At 40.8% G+C, this 21168-nt stretch overlaps 1 long non-coding RNA gene across 1 annotated transcript; it reads left to right on the top strand.

Moving 5' to 3' along the window:
• Positions 1 to 544: 544 nt before the first annotated feature.
• LOC125960773 (uncharacterized) lies at positions 545 to 19811 on the top strand. Its single transcript, XR_007470785.1, has 4 exons — positions 545 to 1759; positions 8574 to 8784; positions 17074 to 17344; positions 18188 to 19811. It is a non-coding gene; the product is annotated as an uncharacterized LOC125960773 (long non-coding RNA).
• The last annotated feature ends 1357 nt before the right edge of the window (positions 19812 to 21168 follow it).

Here is a 21168-nt window from a genome sequence, read left to right as displayed (position 1 = left end):
TACTGACTCTATCCACCAGGTATCAGATGAAATACACCTGCAATCAGAGGACATTTCTGGAGATTTCTTCCCATCCTGAATTTTTTGATAACCTGTTTTTTTTTCTGGAAATAATAATGAGTAATAGTGCAGATTTTTTTTTTTTTTTTTTTTTTGCTTAGGATTTAAGCTTAGAAAGTAAAAGAACCTTCTCAAATAACTAGAAAGATAAAAACAGTAAAATGACACCGAAGTACCCCCCTTCCCCCGCCCCAAGTTTCCGTCCAAGGGGAAAATATTGAAGCACAGAGGTCTCTCTCCTCTCAAAAAAGCATTCATGGGTAAACAAATTGGTGGCATCTTCCCCCTGCCCTGAGAAGCTGTGAGTGCAGCGTGGGGAGAAAGGGTCTGTTTTCCAGGGCAACCAAACAACTGCTGAGCTGCTCACAGAAATCAGGGGCTTGCTGGACCCGTGGAATTCCCACACCACACACTTGAGGCACTTAACCAGTGCCGTTTGTTGGGTTGCAGCCAGCTAATTGAATTTAAATTAATGATGTACATTTCTTTTAGTTTAAGTTGTTAAACTGTATTTTCATGTTTGATAGTCATTTGCTAAATCTTGGGAAAACATTGCATGTATAATAATATGCTTGAATCCCCTGTAGCATTAAAAACAAGTCTAACCAGTGATAGATGATTTAGTCATTCGAAACACATCTGTATTTTAAAGAAACATTAGTATAATCAGAAGAGGGAATGGGTTATTGATTTGAATTCCGTTTCAGATATTGTTTAAGAGGACAATATCAGAAACAAAAGATATACTTCTGTTTTTCTCAAAATGGAGAGACTTTGGTTCACTTCTTTCAAAAAGAAAAATAAGAGATGTTGAGAAATAATTTTTCATGACATAATAATTCTATTTTTTTCCATTTAATCAGACAATTCTTTTTTCTTTTCTTTAGCTCCCTGAACCCTAACAGCAGAGGTAAAAAATAATTTACTCCTAGCTAACTAATTTGAAAAGCTAAATATGTAATCTTTTCATGGCATAAGTGACTTGATTCTTTGCACTTTGCTAATTTGGAAAAAAATGCATAAGGTTGCAAAAAATTAATGAAGAGCATTTAAAGCAGATTTCTTGAAGTTTTTCTTGTTACGTATATCTGTAGTAAATTTATCACAAAACAAACATAGGCAAGTTTGTTTTCAGTTGGGTTGGGTTTATATTGCATACGGGTATATATAATCTTTATATATAATATTGTGGTGGAAATGACACTGAGATAAGGGTCAGAAGACATGGATTCTGGTTCTATTTCAAGAACTTAGGAGACAGGAAAACTCCAGGTCGGTTCCCTAACATCTCTCATGTATTAAATGGTTATGCTAATATTAAGATGAAGTATATAAAATCGGCTGCTTTTGACTAACAAAAATGACAATTTTGTATGGCTAAAACTAATACTGTTCTGTCTTAAAGTAGCTTTTTTTTTTTTTTTTTTTTTGCGGTACGCGGGCCTCTCACTGTTGTGGTCTCTCCCGTTGCGGAGCACAGGCTCCGGACGCGCAGGCTCGGCGGCCATGGCTCACAGGCCCAGCCAATCCGCGGCATGTGGGATCTTCCCAGACTGGGGCACGAACCCGTGTCCCCTGCATCGGCAGGTGGACTCTCAACCACTGCGCCACCAGGGAAGCCCCTGTTCTGTCTTCTACAGTTACTATACGAAGGAAAAATTTTTTAAACATTTTGGAATACTACTAAATGTATGTAAATGTAAGGTTTTTATTGTCCTAATATGTGTGTGTGTGTGTTCACACACAGGAAAACCATTTGGTGCAGCTATAATAATAATTGATACAGAGGGCCACACATTGATTTGCCTGGGATGCAAAAAGGATTGAGGGGACTGAGTGGTATAAACCAAATTTATAATTGCTCATTTCTTCTCCATTGAGATCTAAAATTTGGCCTTCACATTAAAAAAAAAAAAAAAAAGTATGAGCTGGAGACTGAATAGCAAGCACAGGAATCATTGCCTACCTGCACATCTTTCTTCACCTGGCAGGCAGACACACCGATCTGCCTTCTCTGTAGCCATCATCTGGATGCACAGCCTTCAAAACGTGGTCCAAATGTGTCTTTCCTTCAAAGACATTTAAGCACTAGGTTCTGGCTCTAAAGCAAGCCATCTTGGGTATTCACAAGTCACCAAACAGTGGCGTTATGTCATTCAATCCCCCTGGGCCAGGCACCAACACCTAACCTCCTCTGCTCTCTACTGCACTGCATCTGCCTGCATCCCACACGCCACACCCTCCATCCACAGCATGGCCGGATGACCCCAGCAGTTTCTCTGTCTTGCTCGGTTGTGCTAGTCGCAGGCCAGCCTCAGCTAGCTCTTTGAGTTGAGTTCCTGTGGAAGTAGTCAACCCATCTGCAGAGAAAGACTCAAAAAAAAGGCACCATGAAATGCCGTGATGAAATCCAGGGGTCTCAGGAAGAGTAAACAAGTGATCTTCCTTTCTTGTGGCTTTCTAATTTATGATTATGTTCTCTCGCGGGGCCCAACTTTGCAGCCTGACCTAAGGTGTTGTGAACTATTGCACATTCTTATAATTTGTACTTACACTGGTCTGTATGGGTTTCTGCCACCTACAAACATGGAGCTTGTGCTCAGGCTCTGTGCCTGTTCCAGGGACACTGCTCTTGCACAGATCTTTGGCTTCTTTACAAGTCACTAGACACAATCCTACTCCTCACTTTAGATTTATATCTTGCTATTTTATGTATGTTATATCAACATACACAGTTTTTTCTTTTTTTTTTTTTGGTGCGTTGGCCAGGAATCGAACCCATACACGGTGTTTTTAATGCAACTTATTTATCAGATTTATAGTCAAGTGACTTTTGTTCTTTAATCAAAATCAAATTCACTCCAACTTTTGAAAGAAGAAGAAAGGATTTATGATCATTAACGTTATTCAAAGGGCTGTGCTATTATACTGGACGGTCCACATCCAAAGAGGATTTCCGAGAGCCTTTTGATAACTGTAGCATTGTTGGAATATTTGGATGGCCTCCTATGCTGCCTATTTTTAGGTAGTGACTCTCAATGGACACAATAAAGAAAAAGCCGCATTTCAGATTTGTACCTTAATAATGCATGCTTTATGTTCACCCTACGATGATGTAATTATAGGTGGCATTAATACTTTCCACTATGAACCCCAAACCAGTGCTTTTTAATGATTGAGACTGACAATTGTGGCTCTCAGTAGCTTGAAATAAACAAAAAGCAAAAAAAAAAACAAAGGAAAATAAAACATTTTTTCCCAGTCTAGCTGCTTCCCAGTAGTGTAAGCAGAGCAAGAGGCAACAGTGGATGTTCTTGAGTCTCTTTGGACAGAGCCTCTTACAGACCTATCTTCTGTAACCATGGCCTGGATGGCCTTTTGTATTTCACAAGCAAGAGAAGTCCTTATGTTGTAGTCTCATTGAAGGACAAAAGTGACACTGCACTCTAGGAGATATTTCTTGTTTAAACAAGTAACAAGAAGATTATTTGAAGGGTAACAGCCAGGTTATGTACCCCATAAAAGTACGAATGATTTACAAATATTTAACAAGGAAAAAACTAATTCTGCTGCTCCTGTCACAGAGAGGCCAGCCTCAGAAATGGTATAATCAATATGGGAATGTTAGCTGTAATACAGTCTGTCAGCTTTTTAACCAGCCAAAAAAAAAAAAAAAAGTCTATAAACAAAGTTGAGCCCCGGATTTTATGTATCTGGTTGCATGCCTTTCACACGTAAGGGATCTGAACATCCGGATGCTGTTTCCAGGGCCATTGGGAGGGCCCATTTGGCGTGAGTTAAAATGGAATTCTAAGAAAACTGGGTGGCTTCACAATGGGTCGCTGTGCAGAAAATGTAACATTTTTTTCCTCTGGGCCCTAGTTAGTGTTTCTTAGAACATTTGTCCTTTTCCACCAAATTAACAGAAATTTGATTCTCTGATGGGCTCAGGAAATTGTTTTCCTGTGATGTGTGTGTATATGAAGACATTTACATTGTTGTATACTTTGCATGGTATTATATATCTATATAAAGTTACTGATACAGGTGTGTTTGTGGTACTTCGGGGTCCAGGGAAATTGCCTGGTAGAGAAACATCGCTCTGAAATGCTATACAAAAAGTGGCTCTCAGAATAGTGTGAATAAGGGTGGAATCACGTAAAAGCCATGAGCACAGCTGGAGAGTCAGACTCTATGAGTGCAGTTCCCAGCTCTGGCCAGCCACTTAGTATTTATGACCTTGGGTAAGACTGAAGTGCTACAAATCTTTCATCTGAGAAATGGAGCTAACAGTGAGAGTTGTTTTACATGGTTACTGTAAAAAAATGAAATAATATATGAAAAGCATGTAAAACAATCTCTAGCACATAGTAAATACTCAATAAATATTAGCTGTTAGTATCACACCAAAGTTTTTACCATTTGTAACTCATGTCATCTTAGCTTTGCTAGCTTCTGGTACAAACAGGGTCACAATCACAGTAATAGCCCAAATTTTGCTGGTATTTGCCTAACCTTTGGGAACTAAGTACTCTGCAAGAGGCACACATATGTCCCTCTCTCCCAACCCCCCATCAATACTTCCTGGCATTCCTGGGTTGCTTCACACAAGCCCATGGATTGTCTCTTACTTTTCTTGTTAACGTTGGCTCAACTTAAAGCCCCTGACAGTGGTGCTTTGCCACCGTAGTGCAGCCAAGATTGATAAGAACATTGAGGCCAGTGCCAAGGGCCCTACTTCTCTCCTGCTGCGTCCAAAGTTCTCAACCTGCCCCCTTCTGTCCTCACTACTTGGGAGCCCTCCAGTGAAAACGCATCTCTCCTGCACTCCATGGCACATTGTATCACCAGAGCATTAAAACTGTTAGTGTGGTTGCCCCTTAGCTTACATTTCCTTCAAAAAAAAAAAACATTCAACCTTCGCCTATAGCGCAGTCTACAAGGTACAGGCATGCAAGGTAAAGTCAAAATAGGAAGAATATCTCACGTAAATATGATACTTTCCTCTCCATCTCAGGCTTTCTCCCAGGCAATGGTACAAAAGAGTACTTTCCCAGCCAATTTTCTCAGAAAATTGGTTCCTTGAGACCTTGAACAATACACCAGTTCTTCATACTTGTCCAGACACATCTGAATACCAGCTTAGGCTCAACAAAGTCTCCCCTCTGTGTGATGTAAATGGCATTAAATTTTTCTGTATCCCAACAGAATTTTACCACGTAGTTTGGGGAACGTGATTTGACCGACAGCAAAGACGACCCATATAATGGCTATGACAGGGTTCCCTGTGCTACTTGTTCAGAGATCGCAACCCACTGTCACTTCTGCATATAAAGTTCTCAGAGCTGGGCAGCCTCTGATTCGTGGCTTTGTTTCAGTAGTTTGGGTTGGTTACCACATTTTACATCGTAGTAACTTTATTGCTACTGTCACAACAAAGAAAAGCAGCTATTATCTCATCACAAACTAAAGCTACATTTCTAAACCATTGCATCTAACCAAACTACAATGCTGTAACACCTAATTTACAGGTGATTCCAACTGCATGGACATGAGAAGTATAAAATAAAAATTAAAAATATATATGTATATCTGATTTCACTGGCTCATCTGGGCCAAGTGCTTTGAAGTTTGGGAGGATGGTTATAAAACAGCTGAGGTTCCATGTTGCCCACAAGACTTCTATTTAGAGCTGGGCAGCTGAGAACACACTGGGGCTGACTTAAAATTGTCCACGTGGTCGGCTGACATCACACTCAGGTTCTCACACCTTTGTCCAGCCAAGCTAGAAGCCTTCACCTCCAGGCTTGAGCAGAGCTGTGTTTCCTGAGCTATGGGCGCTGCTGTGTAAGGGATTCTTAAAGGTCCCTGGAAGGTGAAGGATTCTCAGAGATAATCCAGTTGGCCAACCGGTCAAGGGTTTGGAGGGATGACAGAAGAGAGCACAAGTATAGCTTCTTGATGCCCTTACAGAAGGGTACGTTACCATTGAAGAGTATGGCTCTGGTCAATGTTAAAGATGAACTACGCTAAAAATAAACAAAAAGAATGAAAGCCTGATTCCTTTCTTCCTCTCATAGTTTCGTGCGCAAGGACATACAGATTCAGAATGGCCTAACCACTCCTCTCTAATCCAACATGAATCTTCCCTTCAAGAGTCAATCTCTTCCAAAAGAAAATGTGTAAGAAGTTCCTGACAAGGGGCTTCACGTGGCCGTTGGTCCCTTCCCTGCCCCTCAGCACATCAGCCTACTCAAGGGCCATATATCAGAGGGTGGCCTTGCACTCAGCAACCTGTGTGAAAGGCATTTGGGAAATGGAATGGGTGAAGCATAATATGGTGGCAAGGGCATAGGAGAAACTTAGAGTGAGTCCAGGTTTCTGATGGTGCCATTTATTGAGACCAGGAACCTGGTGGACATTTGTGAGGTATGAGAGTTGATTACTTTTTCTAATACAACCATTGAACTATCCTTCCCATTTATCACTTTAACTGTATCCCTTTTCACTGCTATGCATAATTTTCAGACTAGCCTAGTGGTTTCCACAGTTAAATGCCCAGTATGCACAATTAATGACCACAGGGGCAGTGCTTCAAGACAGGCCTTGGATATCAGGCTTTTGAAGCCTTCTCTCTGGTCGTCCCCTGGCTGCACTCCTCCCCACAAAGTAAAGAACATACAGGGTTATGGGTGTGAGCCCAAGCAGAGACTATGTCCTCACTTCTAGACCGTGTTCCATGTGTCCCAAGCCTGCTTTTGGGGCCAGTGCAAACTACCCCCTGTTCCGTCTTCCTGTGGACAGACTGAACTGCTAGACTGGAAGATGTGGGCTTCAGGAGTGGTCAAAGGAAGCCAAAGGGTAGCTTTTGGCAGGGAAAATATGTGAAAAAAATTTGGCTTTGTATATGCAGGTGAGGATGTCCATGTAAATGTGGTACAGGATGAAGGCTGTTTGGGAAACGAGGGTGTTGTGTGTAGGAAGTGCAGGATTTGAAGACTGAAGACCAGCTTTCTCTGCACCTCCAAGTTTCAGTAGAGTATTCCATGGACTCCAAAAGCTTTAATTTTAGAAGCTGAATTTCCAGATTATTAAAAATCTATATTCACCAAGGTAGGGAGATAGAATGTATTTTGGGGGGACTTCCCTGGTGGCTCAGTAGTTAAGAATCCGCCTACCAATGCAGGGGACACAGGTTCGATCCCTGGTCCGGGAAGATCCCACATGCCGTGGAGCAAGTACGCCCGTGAGCCACAACTACTGAGCCCACATGCCGCAACTACTGAAGCCTGCACACCTAGAGCCCGTGCTACGCAACAAGAGAAGCCACCGCAATGAGAAACCCGCACACCGCAACTACAGAAAGCCCGTGTGCAGCAGCGAAGACCGGATGCAGCCAAAAATCAATAATATATATAAATTAAATAAATAAAATTTTTAAAAAAGAATAGATTTTTTTTAATGGTTGTTAGCTTGATATAATTTACTATTTAGATTTATGATACATGTACTCTTGACCTCAGTCCTAAAATGTCAAAGGCAGGTCTGATGGCAGGCGGGGTGGGGGGAGCTCTGAGAAGCACTTTATGTTCCGGGTACCCTAAGCTCACCTTTTGCATGTGGCCATGACAGCTTCCAACGCTGAACCCCATGGGGCTCTATCACAGACAGCTGGCATTTCAGTGGGTCTGGGACATGGAAAGAGAAATGTCACAGAGTCAGGAAGTTAACAGGTTCGGAGGGACCTGGTTCTTTTCTCCTAAATTATTCTAATCTCTCAGTAACTCAGGCTCAGCCCCACTGTCTTCAAGCTTAATCTATTCTCTCTGATCATATCATGCTAAGTAAGTTTCCTTCTCTCCTTTGAAAGAATAACATGCCACAATTCGATTTTGTTTGTCTCTCCCCACCCTACTTTCTGGGTGTTGCCCTGAATTTCTTTGTATTTTCATATACTGCAATACTCTTCCACATTCTGTACCTCATTTTAAGGGTTAGAATACTTTATCTTCTGCGGCTTTTAGTAATGTCTGTATTTCTCAAACTTAAGTTATTGCTTTGCTTCTTTACTCTCATTCTCTCACCTACTTTTCCCACCACTCTTCTGTCTTCCTTCTCTATTTCCTCATTCATCTATGGCAGAGTGTGGTACATATGGATATGTCAGAACCATTTGGTTTCATCAAAATATACTGGGAAAAAAGTGCCAAAGCCAGAGTATGGAGAAGTAGCTCCAGACTTTAATGGGAGCTAGTGAAAAACCTACATAAGCAGGTGCGGTGAGAGCACACATGTCCACGTACCTGGGTTTAGGAGGCTATAAGGCCAAGCATGGAGGAAAAGGTAAGGTGATTTGCTGGGAAAGAGGAGGAAGAAGAGATGATGTGGAGGTGATGACAAGAGAAAAGGTTGGGGAGCCCGTGAGGGAGGGGATATTCATAATTTATGGCTGGGTTTCTGTGGAAATTCACTGAGTTGCAGAATTACTCTCCTTTTTTTGCACATCTCTTCAGATGCTACAGCGAAATGGAAGGGAATGACCATTGCAGGGACAGCTCCTTCATTCCATACTTATTGAAAGGTGTCTACCTGCCCACCTGGTACGTCTACAAAGAAGTGGAAGACAGTTCCTGCTCTCAAGATGCTTATCGTGTTCCTGGGGCACCAACATTCACACATATAAAAGTGACATAAGCTGGAGCTGTTTTCTCAGAACAGGCAAAGGTAAATTCCAACTTCATCTGTCATGTGATGCTTGTTGACATTTGTTCCACAGGGAAGTGGAAGGATGTCTCTTTTCTGCACGTCCAGGCCATCACACATAACTGTAAGAGCAATTTTCACTCTGCTGTGGCACCCTAGCCCGGCCACTGCTCCTTCCATTTCCCCATGTTCTAAATGCTCTCTGCCTGGGCACCTACTGAATTAGGATCTCCAGTTCTCTCCATGAAGCCCAAAATCTTTGTGGTGGGTGCTGCTTGTACAAAACAAGAGAGTGGCAACTTCTTTGTTCTTTCTTCTCTGTTTTATATAAAGCAATCAGCCAATACATCCTGCTTTTTCTCCTACTCAACCTGGAAATACTGATTTTTTTTTTTTTTTTTTGGACTTAGCCATGAGCCACAGGCTGTATTGGTTTGGGCATATTAAGTACATTTTCTTGGGCTTTAGGAAAACAAAGATGATAGCAAACAAAGTTAAGAACTCTCAAGTTAAGAGACCTTGTGGAATTTGTTTTCATCTCTGTATCAAATCATTATTTTGATGGAATAAAGCCATAGACATTGCTCTGTATTTGGATCATCTAATTTAGCCCCCATATTACAAGGCAGGGTGGTTAAAGTTTTGTCTTCGAAAGGCTTCCTAGTAGGGAAGGTCTAGACTTTCTGAAAATAGTACAAGTTCAAAACCAGTTCTACCATTTCCAGTTGTATGACCTTAAACAAGTTTCTGTTTTTAACATTTTTCTAGTTTTATTGAGATATAATTGATACATAGCATTGTGTAAGCTTAAGGTGCACAAAGTGTTGATTTGATACATTATATTCTGTAAAATCATTACCACCATGGCATTGGCTACCACTTCTATCCTGTCACATAGTTACTGTTTCTTTTTTGTGGTGAGAACATTTAAAATCTACTCTCTTAGCAACATTCAATTATATGATACAGTATTATTAGCTATAATCACCATTCTGTACATTACATCCCCAAATTTATTAACCTTATTATAACTGGAAGTTTGTACCCTTTGACAAATATCTCCCCACTTCCCCACTCCCTCAACCCCCAGTAACCAGCACTCTACTCTCTGTTTCTCTGAGTTTGTCTTTTTTAGATTCCACATATAAGTGAGTTCATACAATATCTGTCTTTTTTTTTTTTTTTTTCTTTTTTTTTTGCAGTACGCAGGCCTCTCACTGTTGTGGCCTCTCCCGTTGCAGACCACAGGCTCCGGACGTGCAGGCTCAGTGGCCGTGGCTCACGGGCCTAGCTGCTTTGCGGCATGTGGGATCTTCCCGGACCGGGGCACAAACCCGTGTCCCCTGCATCGGCAGGCGGACTCTCAACCACTGCGCCACCAGGGAAGCCCCAATATCTGTCTTTTACTATCTGACTTATTTCACTTAGCATAATGCCCTCAAGAGTTATCTAAGTTGTCACAAATGGTAGGATTTTCTTCTTTCTCATGGCTTGAATAATATTCCTCTGTGTGTGTGAATGTGTGTGTGTGCACCACATCATCTTTTTTCATTCATTCACTGACAGACACTTAGGTTGTTTCCCTGTCTTGGCTACTGTGAGTAATTACAGAATTTCAGCTTCCAAGGACTGCGATACCAGGTGGCATCAGCAAGCTGCTCTTGGGACTGGAGGCTGGCCTGGGTTGTGCCTCCCAACTTGGAAAAATCCTCTACTAAGCTAGTAGTGCCAGTAGGGTGGGTTTGTCACTTTCCCCACTGCGATGCTGCCTACTCTGGTTGTAGCTGGGCCGATTTACAGTGTGAAAATTATACAAGGAGTGTCAGGCTGGGCTAATTGGCATTGTATTTCTGATGTATAGCATCCTTTGTAGATTGATCTGCCCCCATGACTGCCCAGTCCCACCCTTTATCTGGCTCAGCCTCCAGGGTAAACCCCAGCCCCCACCACTGGCTGAGGTGGTCTCTCCCTTCTCTGTTTCTTGGGCATTGACTGTGCTCAGTCTGAGTCTACCTCTTCTTGCCATGGGCAGCCACAAGCTTCTCATGCCTTGATATCCGTCACTGTAACTCGATTGTCAGCTTCACGCCTTTCCTCATTTCTATTTCTCACGATGCCTAACTAACTGTAAATATTTGTCAGTTTCATTTTTTTGACATAATTTATTTTGGATATTTTATGTTTAAGGACCAAGACTTCAGTTTATGCCTGTGGAGTATTTTGCAATATGCAAATACATTTTTAAAGCACAACAAAAGGGAAACTAAGAACGCCCATATCAGCACAGAGCTGAAATGTAGCCTCAAGGCATGAATGGGTATAACGGAGGATATTTGCAATGGCTCTCTCTTTTCTGTTTTTGTTATTTTTTGAGGGAAGTAAAATCCCCATATTTATTAAAATTAGATTAAGCTGCCTCAATTGCTCATGTCTCCTGGCCAGTTTGCTAGTGGCTGCTTTGCTGCTGGCTGTGTGCAAGTCCAGGCTATGGGCCAGGTCACTGTACTGTCCATCCTCTCTTCTGGCCAGCCCTTCTCACTGACATGCAGTAGGCAGCAAGCTCAAATTCCCAAAGTCTGGCCAACAGTGAGTGGTTGTGGCCATCATAAATTAGATGACAGAGTTGATTTCCTGTACCTTTTCATCTTCATTATGCAAACAGTTGCAGTTCTAACTGCAGGGACCCAGCCCACTCTGAATTTAGACAAACCCTATCATATGACTTTCCTAAAAATTAAAATCAGATGGAGGTAGGGGATGAGGATATGCAGAAACACCTCTTGCCATTGGTGGTTATGGATGATGTCTGTGGCCAGGGTAACTCATGACCCTTCCTCTCTTGGTTTTATCAGCAGCTCTCCCTAATGACCTAGTTTTACCTTGGATCTGACATACCTTCCATCCACCTCATGCCTGGCTGGCCCTTTCCCAACCTCTGCTGAAGGCTACCCCACCTATTGGCACAGGATGTGCTGTCACAGTCCTAAAGGATCTCATGTCAAATACCTTTTAAATTCCTTCTTAAGAGGACAAAGCAACTTCTGGGTCTCTTCCATTCCACACAGGATATGAACCTGGCCCATGAAAGAGAATTGAAGGACTTCTCTCTGCATAACCAGGCTGGGAAGCCAAACTTACTTTCATATAGACGCATTAGAGGTTGGTAAGGTAGGGTTAGGATAGAAGGATGTGGATGGAAGAGAACAACGAAGGAAAGGTCTATTCTAGAGTTCCAGTTGGAATCTGGACAAAATTTCCTTTTCCTTACAATAATTCCTATGCTTCTCTAACACATCTGCCCTCTAAACTGCAGCCCAAAGAGAAACCATCAAGACCCATGATCTCTAATTGCTTTCCTTTCTCCCACCTTTCATCTTTCTCTTTCTGCCATTCTCCAGGGGAAGAAGAAGTGGGTGCCTCACCCCAGTCCTGCCCCTTTCTTTTCCCTCTGGATTCCTTAACTTAAACCATCAGGTCTAGTTCTCTAAATACAACTTTCAATCTTACATCTTGCTAAAATGATCAAGAAGTCTCGCCTCCCATCAGGAAACTTGCACAAGCCTCTTAGATAGCCTCATCCACCAGAGGGCAGACAGCAGAAGTAAGAAGAACTACAGTCCTGCAGCCTTTGGAACAGAAACCACGTTCATAGAAATATAGACAAGATGAAAAGGCAGCGGGCTACATACCAGATGAAGGAACAAGATAAAACCCCAGAAAAACAACTAAATGAAGTGGAGATAGGCAACTTTCCAGAAAAAGAATTCAGAATAATGATGGTGAAGATGATCCAGGACCTCGGAAAAAGAATGGAGGCAAAGATCAAGAAGATGCAAGAAATGTTTAACACAGACCTAGAAGAATTAAAGAACAAACAAACAGAGATGAACAATACAATAATTGAAACGAAAAATACACTAGAAGGAATCAATAGCAGAATAACTGAGGCAGAGGAACAGGTAAGTGACCTGGAAGACAGAATGGTGGAATTCACTGCTGCAGAACAGAATAAAGAGAAAAGAATGAAAAGAAATGAAGACAGCCTAAGAGACCTCTGGAACATTAAACACAAAAACATTCACATTATAGAGGTCCCAGAAGGAGAAGAGAGAGAGAAAGGACCCGAGAAAATATTTGAAGAGATTATAGTCGAAAACTTCCCTAACATGGGAAAGGAAATAGCCATCCAAGTCCAGGAAGCACAGAGAGTCCCATACAGGATAATACCAAGGAGAAACACGCTGAGACACATAGTAATCAAATTGGCAGAAATTAAAGACAAAGAAAAATTATTGAAAGCAGCAAGGGAAAAATGACAAATAACATACAAGGGAACTCCCGTAAGGTTAACAGCTGATTTCTCAGCAGAAGCTCTACAAGCCAGAAGGAAATGGCATGATATACTTGAAGTCATGAAAGGGAAGAACCTAGTTACTCTAGTAACTAGGTTACTAGAGTACAACCAAGTCACTCTACCCAGCAAGGATCTCATTCAGATTCGATGGAGAAATCAAAATCTTTACAGACAAGCAAAAGCTAAGAGAATTCAGCACCACCAAACCAGCTACACAACAAATGCTAAAGGAACTTCTCTAAGTGGGAAACACAAGAGAAGAAAAGGACTGAGAAAAACAAACCCAAAACGATTAAGAAAATGGTAATAGGAACATACATATCGATAATTACCTTAAACGTAAATGGATTAAACGCTCCAACCAAAAGACACAGGCTTGCTGAATGGATACAAAAACAAGGCCCATATATATGCTGTCTACAAGAGACCCACTTCAGAGCTAGGGACACATACAGACTGAAAGTGAGGGGATGGAAAAAGATATTCCATGCAAATGGAAATGAAAAGAAAGCTGGAGTAGCAATACTCGTATCAGATAAAATAGACTTTAAAATAAAGAATGTTACAAGAGACAAGGAAGGACACTACATAATGATCAAGGGATCAATCCAAGAAGAAGATATAACTATTATAAATATATATGCACCCAACATAGTAGCACCTCAATACATAAGGCAACTGCTAACAGCTATAAAAGAGGAAATTGACAGTAACACAATAATAGTGGGGGACTTTAACACCTCACTTACACCAATGGACAGATCATCCAAACAGAAAATTACTAAGGAAACACAAGCTTTAAATAACACAATAGGCCAGATAGATTTACTTGATATTTATAGGACATTCCATCCAAAAACATCAGATTACACTTTCTTCTCAAGTGCACATGGAACATTCTCCAGGATAGATCACATCTTGGGTCACCAATCAAGCCTCAGTAAATTTAAGAAAATTGAAATCATATCGAGCATCTTTTCTGACCACAACGCTATGAGATTAGAAATCAATTACAGGGAAAAAAACGTAAAAAACACAAACACAGGGAGGCTAAACAATACATTACTAAATAACCAGGCGATCAATGAAGAAATCAAAGAGGAAATCAAAATATACCTAGAGACAAATAACAATGAAAACACGATGATCAAAAACCTATGGGAGGGGCTTCCCTGGTGGCACAGTGGTTGAGAGTCCGCCTGCTGATGCAGGGGACACGGGTTTGTGCCCTGGTCTGGGAAGATCCCACATGCCGCGGAGCGGCTGTGCCCGTGAGCCATGGCCGCTGAGCCTGCGTGTCCGGAGCCTGTGCTCCGCAGCGGGAGAGGCCACAGCAGTGAGAAGCCCGTGTACTGGAAAAAAAAAAAAAAGAAAAGAAATTTGTTCAATATCATATGATTCAGCAATTCTGCTTCTGTGTAGGTATCCAAGGGAATTGAAGTCAGGATCTCATAGAGTTATCTGCAACCCCATGTTCATTGCATCATCACTCACAATAAGGGTGTCTCAGTGCAACTAACCTGGGTCAAGACTTTACCAAGTAGGAATAACTAGGGCTATCCAATCACAAATAATGGAGGAAACTTTGACGTGAAAAGCAATTCCAATGAAGTTGAAATGTTATGTCACATGCAGTTTATGTAATGAATGTACGGAAAAAAGTGTAAATTTTATTATTTGAAATTTGTTTTCTTCTTATCCATGGTGACCACTTGTCTAAGTCTAGCGCTGACTAGAAGTTGAATTGAGCTGGGTTGTTAAACGAAAGGCAACATCTGAAAGCGCAAAAACTCAAGACAACCATAAGGCAAGAAAAGTGAATTTCTGGCAGGGAGGACTCATCCTGTCTGGACTTCCATCCCTAGTACGTGAAATTTGGAGATTTCACACAGCAGTGCTTGCTGGGCTCACTTGCCAATCAGGAAAGCCCTAATTAATGCCCTGTCTTCTTCAGTAAGTATGTACCCACACACACACCCCACCCAAAATCTGGTAGCTTAGCTTTCCTGTGCATTTTGGTCAGACTCTGGGATGGCAGTGTGGGGATGGGTAGGAGCTGTGATGTCAGACAAGCTTAGGCTTGAATTCTGGCTCCATCCCTTACTGGTTGTGAACCTTAGCCACATTTACTCATCTTTTCTAGAAAACCTTCAGTCTCCTCATTTTAAAAATGGGAATCATATCAATGACCATGCAGAGATGTTGTATTGAGATAACACAATATAGCATCTATCCCCTGGGAAGAACTCAATGAATGGTGGCTTTGATCGGTACTATTCCAGCTTTGTCTTTCTCATTACAAAACTGGCAAAGAACAGCATGTCCATTTCTTCTGCTGCAACCAGGCTTTCCCTGCCTCTAGTTTTGGGGATAGCAGGTCTGCCTCTGATACCTTTTCAGATGGTCATTTTCTTGTCACATCTTGATATTGTCTGGTCTGATCATTTGCTGACCTCTTTGCCCCAGGAGATTCACCAAAATGTGACTAGAGACACGTTTTCATGACCTGTGAATCAATTGCCAAGGTAGGAAGTCTACTTTGCACATGTTTTTATACACTGAAGTAGACCATGGTGGCTTTGGACTTTGCCTGTCCATTATGCTTTTCCATCTCACTTCTTTGAATCAAGTCTCTTCTTTTAAGCTATGGGATTGGTTTGAGCCAAGCCTAGCCATTCACAGGACTCCATCCCCTTGGCAGCTGTACTTGGTTCAAGACACAGTCACATGACCCAAGCTGGACTAGTTGATGCCCTGGGAGAAAAAAAGCTGTTGATTCCTTTGAAGTTATTAAGCTAGTTCTGTTTAATGTGGTGCTGCCAGAAGCCATTTCTTTACCATATGAAGGGAACCTTGCTGTTAATGTTAAGAGCTAGCATCAGCTGAAGGCTGACTAGGTACAAGCACTGTTCTAAGAATTTTACTTGTAAGATCTCAATCCTCAGAGTATCCTTATCTTGTAGATAATGCTAGAATCATCATTAAGGAGATAAGGAAATGTAAGCACATAGAAGTGAAGTAACTTGCTCAAGTTCACATAGCTAGAAAGTGATAGTGACAGAATTTGAATCTATGCAGTACATGTTATTAATCTTTAGGCCAGTGGTTCTCAGCTGGTGAAAATCTTTTTCCCCATGGGACCTTTAGCAATGTCTAGAGACATTTATGGTTGTCAAACTAGAGCAGGAGGCAATACTGGTACCTATGGGGCAGAGGCTGAGGAAGCTGCTGAACATCTTACAATAAACAGAAAAGCCCCCACGAAAGAATGAGCTGGCCCAAAATAGGAAGAGTATCAAGTCTGAGGAACCCGACTTTAGATCACTCAAATTCCCAGGTCCCGACCGACAGAAGAAAGAAGCCCAGAAACCATGCTAGTACAGGTCCCCGAGGCTCACGACAGCAAGGCGCCCTGCACGTTGAGTCAAGTTTGAGCGAGCTGTTCTTACAGGTTGCAGTCAGGAGACTCCTGACTAATACGTACAACAGAGCCCATTTTTATTTTACTCTAGTCATAGACGTTTGAAAACACATGTGATTTCTGTGTGCTGTTGACTGTCCGCCTCAGACCATCAGGACTACAGTGACGGTTTTCTCTCAACATATCAAGATGCTTAATTCACACTTTCAGGAAAAAGTGATAGGGATGAACCACAAGCCCTCACACATATCACATGGGTCAGGGTGGAAATGATCCTCAACAGCTTTTCTCTACCTTTAATTTAGAAATTATGATTCAGTGAGAGATGCTTTCCCAAACATTTAGGCTTAGAGGCAAATGCGTGCTCAATACATCCACTCCAGCAACCATTTTTTATGTATTAATTGACTTTCTTCTGTCTGCACTCACTTTGGGATTCTTTCTCATCCTATGTGCATAATCATTCTAAGAAGACATCAATAATTCTGTGTGTCTTTTTGCCTAAATATCAGCAAACTACTTTCTTTTGTTTTAGGTACAATCAAATGACTACCAACACCCAGAAACAACGGGAAAAAACGTCTACCTGTAACACCTAGTGCATCTACAAGTTCAGGAAATGTGGGACAGCTTTGAGAAGTAGCCAAAGGCTCCCATTTCTGGGTATTTCACAGCAGCCATAATATAAAGGATGCTAATATTTATTCAAAAGCCTCAAACTCAGGAATTCTGCTATGCGATGGGCATGTCACTTGCTTGTACAATGAGGAGTACGTTTTGACACTTAACAATAATAAATCTCATAGGTAAACTCTTTTGTGATTTGTTTGTTGGTTTGTTTGTTTTTTGGCTGTTTTACCAAGTCTATTCCTTCATATACAGATACCTTAAATTATGAAATAAATCCTTATGCAAACCAAATTTTAAATAACTAATTCAATTACATTGAGATTTTTAGGTGCTCTTAATTGTTTTCTGTGGAATCTGTTGCTTTAAACCATTTTAAGTTGTCCACTAAAGCTAAAATGTGTTTGGTTTTCTTACTGTTAAGGCCTTCAATCTGATTAAAATAAATGAGCTTTTAGGATCTCTGCCTTACAATGGAGACACTAAATAATCGTCAAATAGACTTCTTTCAGGGGCTGTAGAGAAGATAAAAAGATAAGAACGACTTTGCTTGACCCCAGTGAGATCAGTATGGTTGACATCAAGACATATTAAGATCAGAAAGTTCTCACCAATGTCAACCACTGAATATTTTCTCAGTATTATATTTTCTGTTTTGCTTGTACTTCTATTACATGCAATAACTTTCCCCAGTTAAAACAACTTTGCAAAACATTGTTTCCCATCTTCTTTAAACTTTGCTAGCACAGATTGTATAATTCACTGTCTTATATTATTTCATGTGAATATATCATTTTACTCCAATTAGATAAATTTGAGGGATTATCTTAAATCTAGCAAAATTCTATCTATGCCTTCCATAAACATCTGCTGAATAAGTTGAGAGGCAGCATGATAGAGTGGAAAAAGTATAGCTGGGGTGTTTAATCATGTTTATTAGTTGTATACACTGAAAAAGATACATATCTGAGTCTCAGTTTCTCCCATCTTTAATAAAACATTAATGTTTCTGGCCATGGCAGATTAACTGGTACCAGACTTATAAGGACTCCAAACAACTGGTAAACTGGACAAAATATATGAAATAACTGTTTACAGATGTTGGAAAACAGGTGGGGCAGAACTGTGATCCCCTTGAAAAGAGAAACCAGTGAGGTAAGCTCTCCAATCACCTTGGCTTTCAGCCTGAAGGCATGTAGTGGACCAAAGATGGAAATAGTCATATCACTGATATGAGGAGACAGACCTTGGAAGGCAGGGAGAATGAGGTGGCTAGAATCTGTGATGTAAAGCAGTATAGAGGAGCAAGGCAAAAACAGAGCTCTCGGGATCTGTTAGGGGTCTTCATGAGTCTCTGGTTGGAAATTGCACAGGGCAAATCCATAGGGCTCAACAAAGAAGAAACACTGGGGTGCTGCAAGCTGAACACCCGCCCAGAGTTCACAGAGGCCTGGAAGACATTCATGTTCGCACCTGCCGGATTGGAGAGAAAGGAATCCAACATCAGGAAAGGAAGAGGTGATACCACTGAGCATCCTAAATTCCTTAAATATATATAAGACAATATTATAAAAACCATTAAGCCAATGAAGTTGACAACTTAGATGAAGCAAATAAGTTGTCTGAAAGACAGAAATTACTAAAACTGACACTAGAATAAATAAAAAATATAAATAGCGATATGTGTTAAACAAATTGAATTGATAATTTAAAAACATTCTCAAAATAAAAATTCCAGGCTCAGGTAGCTTCCCTGGTGAATTCTGTCAGTCATTTAAGAAAAAGATGATACCAATTGTACACAAACTCAGATATTAGAGGAGGATAACATATTCCAACACAATTTATGAAGCCATTATTACAATGACACCAAAACAAGACAAAGACACTGTAGGAAAAAAATTTATAGATCAGTATCCCTCAAGAGCATAGATGCAAAACTGAACAAAATGCTAGCAAATCAAATCCAGCTGTTACATGAAATGTATATACATACATGATGACCAAGTGGGTTTTGTTCCCAAAGTGCAAGGCTACTTGAATATTCACTAATCAATACCAAATTACCATACCACCAAAATACATGAGGTAAGTTTGTGTGTGTGTGTGTGTGTGTGTGTGTGTGTGTGTGATAATCATAAAAGGTACAGAAAAGGCTAACAAAATTCAACATCCATTTATGATACAGTCAGCAAACTAGGAATAGAAGGGAATTTCCTCAAACTGAGAAAGGGCACATTTCAGAAAACCTACACGACTAGGTCCTGTTTCCAAGCACCCAGACTTCAATGGACCCACTGACTTACCTTCCTAGATCACCTCCTATTGCCCAGATTGGGCCCCATTTTTGTGTGAGTAATGACTTTATTTGTTCTACTCAGACTTGCTGTCAATGAACCTTAGTTAAGTAAATCTAAAGCACTGATTATTTTTAAAGTTGCCTATATTAGTAGTTATTACTCTCATGTTAATTTTTCATATTTTCCAACAATCTGTAATTTCTTTGAATGCACATTACACAACTCCTCTACCTCTATCCCCAAACATTTTATTTACAGAGGCTACATGTTTAATAAATGCTTTGTTGTTGATGATGATGGTGTTGATTTAATTTCTTGCAACCAATAGCATCGTGTAAGTTAGGATTTTGGATAATTGTGAGCAAAGATTACAACCACATTGTTATATCAACCTTTCCATGGTTTAAAAGTGCATATATTCTTATTACAGATGTTTTGATAAGAACAGCAGTTGACGGACGTACCTATGGTAAGGACTCATCACTTTGATAGCATGGATTTCAATAACAGAAATGCCAATCAGTGATGTGTATGAAGGAATAAATATTTCCACTCATAGATGCTTTCAAGAAAGACACATGGGTTATTAAGTAATATGCAAATTGTTAATAATGTGAGCTTGACTCAACATAAGTGTCTTCTCAGTAATCTCTAAATGTTGCTAATTTTCACCAGCCTCCCGAAATATATGAAAGCAACCATTTAAATATGTTCTCTCCAGAAGCCAAATACATGAATAGGTTTTTATTTGGTTTTTCATTTTTCTTAGTGTATTGTTGAAAAGTGATATCCATACCCATTAGACAAATGTAGCTGGAATTGTAGCAGTTATATATAGCACATCAACACCTGCTTGTTTCTTCTCATTAAAAATGTGATATGTACTGAGATCTGGTTGCGTTTGAAAGGGTGAAAATGCATATCAAAAGCAAATCAAGGATTTTGTAAAAGAGCAGTGGTGCAAACCTCTGAGAGTATCACTTCTTGAGGATGATGTATTGAAATCTGTCCTTTCTATGAATTTTCATGTGCAGTCTCTTTAACTGGAGAATTCTAGCCTGATGGGTTTTTAGTGGATGTGTTGGTGGATAAGGTGTAGGGCTTTCATATATGTGACTTTCCTGAGTAATGAGAGTATTCAACAAACATCTTTTTGACTGCCACATCTTTTTCTGCATCACTGTGGAATTTACTTAAAGGACAATTGGGGGCTTCCCTGGTGGTGTAGTGGTTAAGAATCCGCCTGCCAACTCAGGGGACACGGGTTCTAACCCCGGTCCGGGAAGATCCCACATGCCGCAGAGCAACTAAGCCCGTGTGCCACAACTATTGAGCCTGCGCTCTAGAGCCCGTGAGCCACAACTACTGAGCCCGTGTGCCACAACTACTGAAGCCCGCGTGCCTACAGCCTGTGCTCTGCAGCAAGAGAAGCCACCACAATGAGAAGAGTAGCCCCCACTCACCACAACTAGAGAAAAGCCCGCGTGCACAATGAAGACCAAAAAAATAAAATGCAGGCAAAAAACAAAAAAACGCAGCCAAAAAAATAAAAAAAGACACTTGGACTGTGCTGGCATCTCAAATTTCTAAGAGACTCAGTGTTTCCAAGTACCCAAAACCTACCTGGGGTTTTCAGAATAGTACAGCTAGGATAAATGAACATGTTCCAGGAAGCATGAACTTATTTTCATGATGACAAGGGT

The sequence above is a fragment of the Orcinus orca genome, chromosome 13 (genome assembly GCF_937001465.1).
Source record: "Orcinus orca chromosome 13, mOrcOrc1.1, whole genome shotgun sequence".
Classification (NCBI taxonomy): Eukaryota; Metazoa; Chordata; class Mammalia; order Artiodactyla; family Delphinidae; genus Orcinus; species Orcinus orca.
The sequence above is the reverse complement of the archived record's forward strand: the minus strand, read 5'-3'. Positions and strand labels throughout refer to the sequence as shown.